The sequence below is a fragment of the Glycine max genome, chromosome 1 (genome assembly GCF_000004515.6).
Source record: "Glycine max cultivar Williams 82 chromosome 1, Glycine_max_v4.0, whole genome shotgun sequence".
Classification (NCBI taxonomy): domain Eukaryota; kingdom Viridiplantae; phylum Streptophyta; class Magnoliopsida; order Fabales; family Fabaceae; genus Glycine; species Glycine max.
Window position 1 is genome coordinate 27,933,720 of NC_016088.4, and position 14,061 is coordinate 27,947,780.

A 14,061-nucleotide genomic window follows, 5' to 3' on the forward strand; every position below is an offset into this window, starting at 1 on the left:
ACAACGGAATCATGATTATGTTGTGTTAATTGATTCAACCCCGAAAATTGTACTTCTATATTGAAATGATTTTGGGGTTGGAATCAAATAAGACAACCAAAATTTGATTATGTAGAGTTATTCATCCAATAACACATTGGAATCGTATTTTTGTTGTGGGTTTTTTTCTGTTTTAAAAAAAATACAATAATAGAAGTATGATTCCATTGTGCTATTCATCCAATAATACAATGAAATCATAGTTTCATTTTTGTTGTTTTCCAAAACAAAAAAAAAATAACACAATGAAAGTGTGATTTTGTTGTGTTTTGGGTTGAGAATCATAATGAAATCATACTTCCATTTGTGGTGTTTTCCAAAACAAAAACAAAAAGACACACATAATGGAAGTATGATTCTATAGTGATTCTCAACCCAAAATATAACTGAATCATACTTTTGTTGTGTATAAAAAAATGAAAAAGAAAAAAACTTACCACCACAGAGGGAAGAGAAAGGAGAAATGAGAGGGAGACTTGAGAATGGAAAAAGTGACTGGTACACAGGTAGGAGGGAGATGGGTGCAAGGGTTGGGAAAGAAGAATTTGGGCACAAGGGTTAGGGAGAGGGAAAGAGAGAGGGAGACATATGAGAGGGAAGGGGAGTGGGTTGGGAGGGGAGGGGAGGGGGGAAGCCACATAAGGGCACTTTTGTCTATTTCTACTACTTTTTAAAAAATGATGATGAGAATAATAAAAGTAGTAATGGAAATATCAATTCCCATGTTACATTTTGAACAAGCCCAATTGAATTCACTTTTATTTTCTTTACGAAGGTTGTGCTAGAGCTTTAAAGGCCTTTCCTCTAGAACCAACAAAGTCTACAATATTTTATGTCCATGTGGATGGTCTTTTGAAACTAGTTCCTTACCCTTTAGATATGGAAAATATGGGTGGGATCTAAAATCGTCCATAAGTTACATTATAAAAAAAATTAACATCATAAAAATAGTTAAACCTCAGGGTTGTTGGTGAATAGTACTTCAAATTTTAAATGCAAAACTAAACTCTAGTAGTAAAACTCCCCAAAAATTAAAAAAATAGTTTGTCATGTTACTATCAAGTTAACATTATCTTAAGGAAGGGACTAAAAGAAATATTTCTTGAATTTAAGAGATTAAAAAATGTAAATTATAATTTAGGAAACTTAAAAAGATAGACCTCTAAATTTGAGAGACTAAAAATATATATAAGCTAACTATTTATTTAAAAATATATATTTTTTATTCTTTTGCTAGTATGACCTTTGTGTGATGCATGAGTGACAATGAGTATTATATATAGAATAATGACATTTTAAATTTAAATCTATTTTTTTATGAAAAAGCATTGTGAGAATATATTTGATGTGCTTAATGTTAACTTGTGTTAGAAAAAAAAAAACACTTCTGTCTGATTTGTAAGTACTTGAGAGTGTTATGTACAAATTTACTAATTTATTTAAGATAATTAATTATATTAATTTTCTATAAGGATGAAAAAATTAAAAGATAGAAGAAAGAAAAAAAAAACACAAACTCATTGTTATTCCCTTGATATGTCCTTAGTCTCAGATTCTATTAAAACTCTAAAATAACATTTATGTTAAGGACAGATAATAACAAAAGTTTTAAATTGAACAAATTAATATAACATGTAAACAAAATATTTAATATGTTCTTTTAACTTTAATTTAAAGCATTATATATAATATAACAATCTATATTCAACATATATTTTTTGAAATGATTAGGACTTTGTTAAAGGTATCATATGTAAAAGAAAAGTGTTATAAATATAAGGCGGGATAACTCAATTGGTAGTGTCAGACTTTCAAAATTAAAAAAAGGCGGGTTTCAAATCTGTGAGTCCTAACCCATCGTTGTTGAATTTTTTCAGGTTTGTAAAAACATGAGTAACCATTGAGTACTTACCACTAGTGCTACAAAAAGATATGTTTTTAGATCTCCTATTTCAAATTCTCCATTCTAAGTCTTTTTTCTATCTATAATTTATTTGAATTTAATATTCTGTTTTCTTATTCTAAAGAATATTAGTTATATTTCTTTAGAATCAGTCACAATTTTTAAAATTTAATTTACTTCTAAATTTTTAAATAATTTATATATATATATATATATATATATATATATATATATATATATATATATATATTAGTAAACTTCAATGTCAATAGAAAAGTAATCTAATTCAAATGCCACTAAAAAAAATAACGGGAAAAAACTAAACTATTATAAAACAAAAAATATAAAAAATTTGCTTTCCTCACGTTTTTTTGGCATTGAATTTTACTTTCAAATAATATAAATATCGTTGTGTAAAATATATAATTTTTCTTATCAATTATTCAATTTAAAAAGTTTTTAGGTACACAAATTTTCAATTATTTACGTCATATATACTTTAATCCTTGACTAAAAGAACAAAATCTCGTGCTTCCCTCCCTCACAAGAAAAAAAATGAAAGAAAATCTCAAGCTTTCCTCTTTCATCAAAAGACCAAAATCTCAAGCTTCCCTTCCGCTTTGAAACAATTGATCATAACGGATATATTACCTCACAACACTACAAATACTTATGACCTATGCAAATTCCTATAGACCAAGTATTAGTATATCTTTTTTTCAATTCTCTTATTATTTCTATTTCTTTGTACAATCACACACAAAAGTAAGTACCCTCTATCAATCTTCCTCAATCGTGAACATGATACGACAATTTCAAAATCTCACTTTGACAGGTTGATTCTTTTGATGTGGATAGGAAACAATTGATGATTATGTCAACTTTTATAGTTCCTAAGCTAATGTGGGGATATCAAAGTTGTGTGCTTGATTTGATTCATATTCATCATAACATTTTGTTTACTTCTTGAATTTTTTTGTTTTTTTTTTATTGCAATTTGCAAAACACTTTTGAATCATTGAAATGCATGATTTATTGATAGGTTTACAAGAATGATTTGTTATTTAGGACATAGGTGAGAGATCCTTGAATCCCATTAGGCAATTTAGTGGTTTGAGAATCATAGGGTTTCCCAAAATCGCAAAATTGGATTTCTCGCAATATGTTTTTTGTTGTTTTGTGATAAGTACATCCATATCATGTTGAGGCCTTATTGTTTGTTGGAATAACCGGGAACCTAGAAGGGGAATTGAATAGATTCTTGTGAATTAATTACCAACTCATTCTTTAATGTTCAATTAAAGCTAACCCCTCAGTGTAATCAAGGTTTCTCAAAACAAGATAATAAATATTTTTCAACAAAAGAAAACAATGAATACACAATTCTATGAAAAACAAAGTATTATGACCCTTTTACAACAATTCCATTACCAAGATTGATTATCAAAACAAAGGTTTAGAGAAAAAGATGTAGAAGCAAGCTTCATGATGATATCAAGATTGATTCAAAGAAGTTTTGATGATAACAAAGGTGATGACAAAAAGCTCAAAGGTTAAGAACACTTCATGATAACAAAGATGATGATTTCAAGAATCAAGAATCAAGATTTAAGGTTCAAGTTTCCAAGAATTAAGATCAAGATTCAAGACTTAAGATTCAAGAATCAAGAGAAGACTTAATCAAGATAAGTATGAAAAAGTTTTTTCAAAAACTGAGTAGCACATGGATTTTTCTCAAAACCTGTTTACCAAAGAGTTTTTACTCTCTGGTAATCGATTACCAGATTATTGTAATCGATTACCAGTAGCAAAATGGTTTTCAAAAAGCTTTCAACTAAATTTACAATGTTTCAATTGATTTCAAAATGTTGTAATCGATTACAATATTTTGGTAATCGATTACCAGTGCCTTTGAACGTTGAAATTCAAATTCAAATGTGAAGAGTCACATCCTTTCACTAAAAGCTTTGTGTAATCGATTATACTGATTTGGTAATCGATTACCAGTGGTTGTTTCTGAATAAATCAAAAGATGTAACTCTTCAAATGGTTTTTGACTTTTTCAAATTGGTTTTAAGTTTTTCTAAAAGTCATAACTCTTCTAATGGTTCTCTTGACCAGACATGAAGAGTCTATAAAAACAAGGCTTTGTTTTGCATTTCAAATCAATCAATCAATCTATCTATCTATCTATCTTTTCCAATTCATTCTTTACACAAGCAATTTTTCCAAATTGATTTCTGAGTCTCTTTGAACTTCTTCTTCTTCCTTTTGCCAAAAGCTTTCCAAAGTTTTCTGGTTTTCCAAACCTTGAAAACTTGTGCTATTCATTCTTTTCATTTTATTCTCCCTTTGCCAAAAAGAATTTGCCAAGGACTAACCGCCTGAATTCTTTTTGTGTCTCTCTTCTCCCTTTTCCAAAAGAACAAAGGACTAACCGCCTGAATTCTTTTGTGTCTCCCTTCTCCCTTGTCAAAGAATTCAAAATGACACAGTCTGAGAATTCTTTTGATTCTTCCCTTTCCCATATACAAAAGATTTCAAAGGACTAACCGCCTGAGAATTCTTTTGTATCCCCATTCACAAAGTTTCAAAGGTTTAACTGCTTGAGAACTTTGTCTTAACACATTGGAGGGTACATCCTTTGTGGTACAAGTAGAGGGTACATCTACTTGGATTTGACTGAGAACAAGAGAGGGTACATCTCTTGTAGATCAGTTCTAGTGGAGGGTACATCCACTAGGTTGTTCAAAGAGAACAAGGGAGGGTACATCCCTTGTGGATCTTTGCTTGTAAAAGGATTTTTACAAGGTTGGAAAAGAAATCTCAAGGACCGCAGGTCGCTTGGGGACTGGATGTAGGCATGGGTTGTTGCCGAACCAGTATAAAAACTCTTGTGTGTTTGTCTCCTTCTTCCCTACTCTTTTAATTTCCGTTGTGCATTTTAATTTCCACTTTTACTTTTGGTTAAGTTTCTATTCTACTCTTTATTCACTTAACAACATAGTAAAAGCCTTAGAAGAGTAATTTTTAATTAGTAAAGGTTTAGGAATAATTAATTCAACTCCCTCTTCTTAATTATTCTGAGGCCACTTGATCCAACAAGAGAGAATCACACATGGAATTTATACTGGTTTAGTCCTAGAAGAACATACATCTCATTGTTCTAAGACCCTTTAGAATCTCCACTAATAGAGAATCAAGTACAAATACTATGAAATTCCCTAAAATTCTACTTTTCTCTTGAACCTTAGAAAGATCAGGAGTTGAAATCCTATCAACTCACATAAACCCTTGATAACCCTAATCAAGGTAAAAAAAACTAGAAACAAATTGAAATAGGATTGTATACAGCTACATGTGCAGATCACAATATCTTCAAGGCTTTCTTTCCTTGCTCAAACCATGATGAAGATCATCATGAATCTCTCGTTGAAATCCAAAATGGTTCCCTTAGATGACTCTCAAATTATTTTCAAAAGATAAGATCTAAACAAGAGTCACTAATGAGAATAAACAAGTGAGGATATATATAATTTTAATAGAATAACAGATTTAATTGATTAACAATTTGGGTAATCAATTAATTCACTTAAATCCCTCATGTTCTACATTTCCAAAAACATGGTAATCGATTACAGAATGAGGTAATCGATTATCTCGTTTCACAAAGAGCTTCTCAAGCTTCTATGGTTTCTAGAATAGTCGATTATCAAATGTGGTAATTGATTATTTCGAAACATGGAAAGCTCCTAAGGTTCCATACAAAATCTAATCGATTACAATATGAGATAATCAATTATTTCAAGGTACAATATCACAATCAATATGAGAAATAGTGTAGAAAACTCTTACCAATTCAGGGTAGATGTGCCCTTCATCTCCACAAGCTTCTTCAACCCATGATACTCGAAGAGTTCTGAAAAAACAAAACCTTTAGTCTTTAGCCATTCCAAGTTTAGAAACATGAAGTGAATCAACTCCTTCTAAGCATAATTGTACACGTAGGACACTTCATAATGTTCCTTTGAAAACCATGAAGTGACCTTTGGAGAGGGTGGTGGTGATGGAGACCATGTTGTCCTTTTGCCCTTATTGGAAGAGTGACCCTTTGTAGGCTCATTTTCCTTTTGTGATATTGTTTTTAGGGTTGTAGGTCTGTGCCTAATGCTCTTCATCTTCTTGCCTTTAGTTTTAGCCATTGATGGAGGTTAAGGATAAAGGACGAAAAAGAGGTTGAAAAGGGTTGGAGAAGAAGATAGGATGTGGGTTATGTCTATTAGGGTTTGAAAAAAAGGGTTGAGTGTTAGAAAAGTGAGGATTTTAGGTAAAGGTTTAGGTATTTACAAGAACAGAGAAAGTGTATTTTTGTTTCTAAAAATGTTTTAGACACTCTGTAATCGATTACCAAGTGTTGTAATCGATTATAGCCTAGCCTAGAAAGAGTTTAAGGCCTCTACAAAAATGGTAATCGATTATCAATCAGTGTAATCTATTACTCCAAACCCTTAGATCCTAAGATAGTAGCCTCTACTCGAATTAATCGATTATAAAATCATGTAATCGATTATCATGTATGATAATGCAAATTTTTTTATAGAAAATAACATGCTAAAAAGATTTCCATGCTTTCTAAATGAACATATAACAAAAAAAAAACACACAAAAAGCATAACATAAACAAATGAATATGTACATGAAATGAATTTAGGCTCCCCTATTGCCTCAAGTGAGATTAAACTCACTTAAAATGCCAAGTTCATTATGAAGATGGTAGAACCTATGCCTTGCTAAAGGTTTAGTAAAGATGTCAGCTAGTCGTGAGTCTATATCAACAAACTCAATGTCACAATCACCTTTGTGAATATGATCCCTAATGAAATGATGCCTAATCACTATATGCTTTGGGATGCATGATAGAATTCTTAGTAAGACTAATGGCACTAGTGTTATCACATCTTAAGGGAATATGTTCTATATGCAATCCAAAGTCAGAAAGTTGTTGTTTAAGCCCTAAGATTTATGCACAACAAATTCTTGCAACAATGTATTCAGCCTCGGTCGTAGACAAGGGAACACATATTTGCTTTTTACTATTCCAAGAAACTTGGCCATTTCCTAATAAGTGGCAAGTACCATTGGTGTTTATCCTATCTAGCTTACACCCAGCAAAGTTTGAATCTGAGTATCCCACTAGAGATCTCATCACCCTTAGGGTACCATAGGCCAACATTTAAAGTGTTAGACATTGGACGGTCCATCACTGGACAACCTAGACATCTCTTTAAGGTTTTGATGAAAACAAAGATATAAATTTGTGTTAACCATTTTGTTACACGTAAGTCAAACATGTTTGATGACTGGAAGCAACACCAGGTAAGACTTATCCAATAATGGATACCTTGTCCACTAGAAGCAGGAAGTACTCGTCTAGTTCATCCAAACAACAATTGGATAAGCATTTCATTTATGTTATTAATTTATTCTAGTTTATATGATTTTATTTAAAAAGACCATATATGTGAATCTATCTTTGATTTCTTTTTATATGTCTAACGGTCATATTGAGTTATGAATAACAAATATGAAAAGTCCTGATCCTATCAAACAAAAATGTGCAATATTAGCTTATTTTAGGAAATAAGATCAATCTGCATAACGGTCATATTATTCAATTTTGAAGATACTCTCCACAATTACAAGTGTCTCTCTACCTATAAATACGACATCAAGAATTGAAGAATAGTGATGGACAAGTGCAGAAAAACAAGAGTCATGAATCAAGAAATGAGAGAAAATAAAAACATTAGTTGAGAAATACATTGAGCTTAAGAGAGTCCATTCTTTGTAATACATGTTAGTCGGTGAATACGACTAACTTTTGTGTATAAAACTTGTGTAAATTGTATCAAACTCTTCCAATTTATGATTATTTTGTAGTGTTATAAGTATTTTCTATTAAGTATAGGTAATAAATACTTAGTACTTCCATTTTGTGTGTTTAATAATCATTTTCTCTCAATTTCAGGTTAATTAGGCAAGCTTTGAAAAGTGTTGTTTTTCACCTTCTCGCTAAGCCAATCTGCTGGCTTAGCGAGCGTCCGCTAAGCGCAACACTCATGGGCTAAGCGTGAGGAAGACTCTAGAAGAAGATGAGTTGTACAGGTTGGTTAAGCACACTGCTTCATCTCACTAAGTGCACCGCTTTAGTTCATCCACTAAGCAAGAAAGGCACGCGCTAAGCCGAAATTCACTAATGTATGCTAAGCGGTACATAAGTGCGCTAAGCGCACGAGCACGAACAAGGCCACCTATTTAAGCTTGAAATCAGATTTTAGAGAGGGAGTTTTGGACTGGGATTCAGGGCTTTGCATGTCTAGGGTTTCTAGAGAGAGAAAGGTCCAACTTCCAGAGAGTTTTGAGAGATTTTGCTGTGTGAAGATCTGCAGAGACCAGAGCTTAAAGCAGTAGCCGGCTTGAGAGCTTGAGATGAGTTTGTGAGTGATTGTGAGATCCTAGAGGTGAAGGAGACATCCTCACCACTTGTATTTTTGCAATCTTTCATCTTGTTCTTCTCTTTGTTGTAAAGAAGGCTTCCTGGTATGGAAAGCTAAATCCTTTGTTGGATCTTCCTTGTAGGTACCTGATGTAAATATATTTTTATCTATTTAATGATGTTTTGTGTGTTCTCTGTGCTATCTATTTTTCACTCCAGTATGCCTTTACCTTGATCACGTAGATGCATGCTTTGTTAGGGTCATTCAACAGTGGAAATTGGTCTGAATCTAAAGTCCTTGATAGTGCAGGGCTAAGTTGTCATACTATCACGAGGAATCGAGGTGCGATAAGTTAGTTGTGTATTTGTGTCTTAATGTGGTCCTGGTTGAGTTTAGTCTTACAAGAGAAATCTGCAGACGATGCTTGATCAGGATTAGGCTAAACTATCACGAAGAATCGGGGTTTAGTATCTCAGGAGACACCATAAGAACACATGAGCATTGTTAGATAGAGAATATCTTTTCAGCATCAGGCACCTATTAGGAAGACCAATGTGTTTCTACTTGTTTTTACACATCATTTCTCTCGCATGATTTTCTTTCTTTTTGCATAGACAGTTTATACACCTGTTCATATTCACACTTATCTTTACACACCAGACACTTATTTGCTGAAATAGCTTACCAAATAGCACAAGTTTCCCGAGAGTTCGATACTCGATTCTTACCATTTTATACTACTTGTGCGATCCGGTGCACTTGTCGGAATCCGAACAATACACAAAGTACTTGTGAGATATTAGAACCTTATTGTAAATTCACTCATTGAGTGTTGTAAAGAATCTCTTATTCTATATCAAACTTCTGTTTGTAAAAGTCAGTAGTGACTTAGTGACAAAATAATACTTGGGTATTCTTATATTCAGGGGGAGTATAAGGGTTGTGTCAATGGTGGCCTTCATAATAGTTGTAAGCCAAAAGTGGCAGAAAGAAAATACTTTTTGTAATCAAGTTTGATTAGTAGAACCCTTTACTAGTTGGTAAAGGAGAATTGAACATAGCTCAGGTTGAGTGAACCAAAATAAAACAAATTATTTCTACTACTCTTCTTTAGCTTATCAAAGTATTTCAAAGTCCATTGTTGGCACATTCTGCACACAAGGTTTTATACACTGAAAATAAGTTTTATACATCACTGGACGACGATTCACTTTCAATCATTGGACGAGGGTTCTTATCAACTTGTTTATTATAACATCTTCCAGTTCAAAAATGTTTTATATTTTGACTAATACACTATTCAACCCGCCTTCTAGTGTGATTTATTCTATTTCATAAAGTTCCTTTTAAGGTATTTCATGATCCTTTTTACAGTAGAGAATACTCATTAGGATTAGGTTGATAGCATGCACATATGCAAACACTAAATATGATATCAGGTCTACTAACAGTCAAGTAAAATAGGGAACTAATGATACCTTGATACTTTGTTTTATTAATGGATTTTCCTTTGTCATCAGTACTAAGGTAGCAATTTGTAGCCATAAGAGTTGTAGTCTCCTTATTTTTGTCCATCTCAAACTTTTTGAGGTCCTTGTAGTACTTTGTTTGATGAATAAACGTTCCATGGTCCAATTGCTTCACTTGGAGACCAAGAAAGTAATTTAACTCTCCCATCATTGACTTTTTAAACTCTCCCTGCATCTTGTGCACAAAATCTTCATTAAGAGATTTGTAAGTGGAACCAACAATGATGTCATCTACATAAACTTGCACAAGTAAAATGTTGTGAGAGAAATTTTTAATGAAAAGTGTTTTATTAACTATAACTCTCTCAAACTTTTGTTCAAGAAAGAAGTTATTAAGTCTTTCATACCATTGCTTTGGTACTTGTTTAAGTCCATAAAGAGCTTTCTTAAGGTTGTATACATGATTTGGATTTTTATGATCCTCAAAGAATGAAGGTTGGGAAGCATAAACTTCCTCTTCAATGTATCCATTTAGTAAAACATTTTTGACATCCATTTGGTATAACTTGAAATTCATAACAAAGCATAAGCAAGTAGCAATCTTACAATCTTAAATCTAGTTACTGGTGCATAGGTTTCACCAAAGTCTATATCCTCTTGTTGGTTATAGCCCTTGACTACTAGCCTTGCTTTATTCCTAGTGATCAAACCATGTTCGTCCAATTTATTTTTAAACACCCATTTAGTGCCAATGATGTTTATATTTTTAGAATAAGGTACCAATTCCCATACATCATTCCTTGTAAATTAGTTCAACTCTTCATGCATGGACATTATCCAAAACTCATCTTTAAGTACCTCTATAGACAAGGGTTCTACTTGAGACACAATTGCAATATATTAAAAAAAAAACAAGTTCAAAGAGTGTCTAGTTAATCTCTTTTCTATGTCTCCAATGATGTTGTCCATAGAGAGATCCCTTGGTGTTCTCCATTCCTTGGGAAGAAAGTTGTGTTGTGATTAGGTTTCTTCTTAAGGCTTATTGCTCACCACCTCTTCACTCCATGGAGAAGCTTCCCTTGGACTCCCTACATTATCATAAAAACAAGCACTTTTCCCCCCTTTTGGCGATTAGATTCATCAAATACAACATAGACAAATTCTTCAATCTTTAATGATTTTTATTGAAAACTTTATATGCCTTGCTAGTAGATGAGTATCCTAGAAATAAACCTTCATCGAGTTTTGCATCAAACTTGCCAAGTGATTCTTTTCCATTATTTAAACAAACTATTTACATCCAAATACCTTGATATTTGATATATTTGATTTTCTACCTTTGTAAATCTCATAGGGTGTCAATTTCAAAATAGGTCTTATAATTGTAACACCCTAAGATCTGGGTTTACAAATACACTTCAAATACCTTTTATTCATCTTTATAAACAAGTTAGTTCAAAGCCTTTTCATAAATGTCGTAATAGAAAATGAAAAGATAGGGCAAATTTTTCATTGAAATAAAATTTTTCATGAAGGTTCCTCAACCTTTTTCTTTTTAATAAAAGCTATCAACTTAAAAAGAAAGTGGTCTATTTTCAAAATCATATGCAATATACGTATTTACAAATATTGTTTCATTTAAAGCCGCAAGTTAATATATATAATAAATAGTTAAACTTTAAGTATAACCCCTTACATCTTTGAAATAACATCATGTGTGTATATATATATATATATATATATATATATATATATATATATATATATATATATATATATATATATATATATATATATATATATATATATATATATCTGAGATGAGCCTCCATGGCCACCAAACATAAGTAAATAAGTATCAAAGATAAATAGTAAGTAAATAAAATGACTGAACACATATAAAAGTTCCTGAAACCTAGGTCTATTCAAATCAATACACCAAAGTAGCCCAAGTCTTAGAGCAATCATCTATCCAAGCCCTATAGAATAATCATGCCATCAAGAAGGTACATGCCAGATGAAAATGTACCCACCAACGAGAACCTGATGAAGAACTCTCGAAGGAACCCTCCTACACTTAAAGATTCTAACCCAAAAGCAGAGATCTTTCCTGGTGCTTATCTTCTAAACATGAAAATGTTGGTGTAAAGGGTGAGTCCTCCACTCCCTTAGAAGCCACAAACAAAGAAACGTCACACACCAAACTAAACAATCACCAGGTGTGGTTCACTAGCAAACAATGCTCACAGTATCCTAGTCCACACATCTATCTCACACATTATCACATCTTGGACCCACACTTCCATTAAGCCCCACTAGCGTTAGTGGTCTTCTACGTAACATATGGATGACGATTGGGAGGACACATCTCATGTTGGTACATGACATGATGCTCTCACCAACCATGGATACGGCTCCGCTCTAGTCAGGAATGACAAGTGAGGCCCATGAGTTCCTCGAACTAACCGAAAATTCCCTTAGTCGGGTTATCATAACTCAACGTTTCCCCTGGTTCCTTTGAACTGTTTGAATTATCCCCTAGTGTACCAATTGTATGTCATCCATCTCTCTTCTAAAGATTCCTCACTCATTTTCACTTAATGGATTAAAATAAAGTCTTCCACTTGAGATAGTTCATAGTTCCATGTAACGGGCAGTGGATTGTTACATTTGGGCCCACGGATTGGCCCATTTATCCATGGACTTTTTTGGGCCAGATATAGACCTTAAAAAAGTCCAATAGAAAAAAATCTTATTGAATTCAAATTAATTTAAATAGACTTAAATAGAAAAAAATTAATAGTTCAATGAATGGTGATTCCCAATAGAAAAAAATCAATTTCCAAAATGATCTCGAGAAATGTGACCATATCCAAGTATCCCCGAGTTTTCAAAAGAGTTGCCATCAATGTTCAATTTAATAGCTCAAAAAAGTGGTGTTTTCCAACTAACAAATCGAAAATTCTGCTACTACAAAGATTGATGTCAAACCACCATAATATCCTGGTGAAGTGTCTGAATCTAGTTGATGATGTGCCACAAGTGTTGATGTGAATAAAAATCCATTGCAGTGTTGATGTTGGCTATCAACAAACTATGAAGGTTCACTGAGTAGAAATCAACCCTTGTATGCTTTAGGTGTCACCACATTTGTCTAGAAGAAAGACAATCCCACATTAAATGAATAATAGACTCCTCTTCGTAGTTGCACCTGTTACAAAAAGGATTTGTAGACAAATGTCTAAAAACTCGAAAATATGTTAATAGGGAGGCTATTGTCAAAGGTGAGCCAAAGAAAATGAATGATATATTTTGGTAATTTCATACTCCAGTCCCAGGACAAGTTCACACTTTGAGCAGGAATAAGCGATGGACTCTCAGCATTGAGCCATTTAAAGGGAGATGAAGATGTATAAACATCATTTCCTAAGTGACCCCAAATAACTATTTCAACCAAGTTTTCATTGATAATCTAATTTTGAAGCTCGCTCTTAATCTCTGATGGTAGCACTGTAGCTAAATTTTCAAAATGCCACATGTCTTGATGGTAAAGGTCACAAAGCTGGAGATAAGTATCCAGGATATTCACATGTGGCACCGGTTTACACAAAAAAGTCATCGTCTAGCCATTTATTATACCATAAAGATGTGTTCCCCTTGCCAATTCTGAATTTGAAACCCAACTTGAGATGATCCAAGGCTTTAACCATAGAGTTTGAAACACCATTTTCTAAGGATGCATGTAGAATTGACCTATCTTTTAAATATTTAGATTCAAGCATTTGAAGCCACAAATTTTGTTTCTCATGCTCCATATCCCCAATATGCTTCCTAAGAAGAGAAATATTAATATCCCTTGTTGGACAAACTCCCAATCCCCCACGAGATTTAGGAAAAGTTAGAGTTTCCCGTTTGACCCAATGACAGTGGTCATTTCCCCATATAAGTTTCCTCATTGTTAAGTCAATCCTCTAACAAACTCCTTGAAGGACACAAAGCATGGTATATATGAGATAGAGGTGAGAACTTATATAGCTAAGGTGGCTCTCCCCACCTTGTTCAACTATTTCATTTTCCAACTCGACAACCTTAAATTGATTTTCACAAGGATGTAATTAAAATCACCATTTTCTCTCTTCCAATGATCATAGGC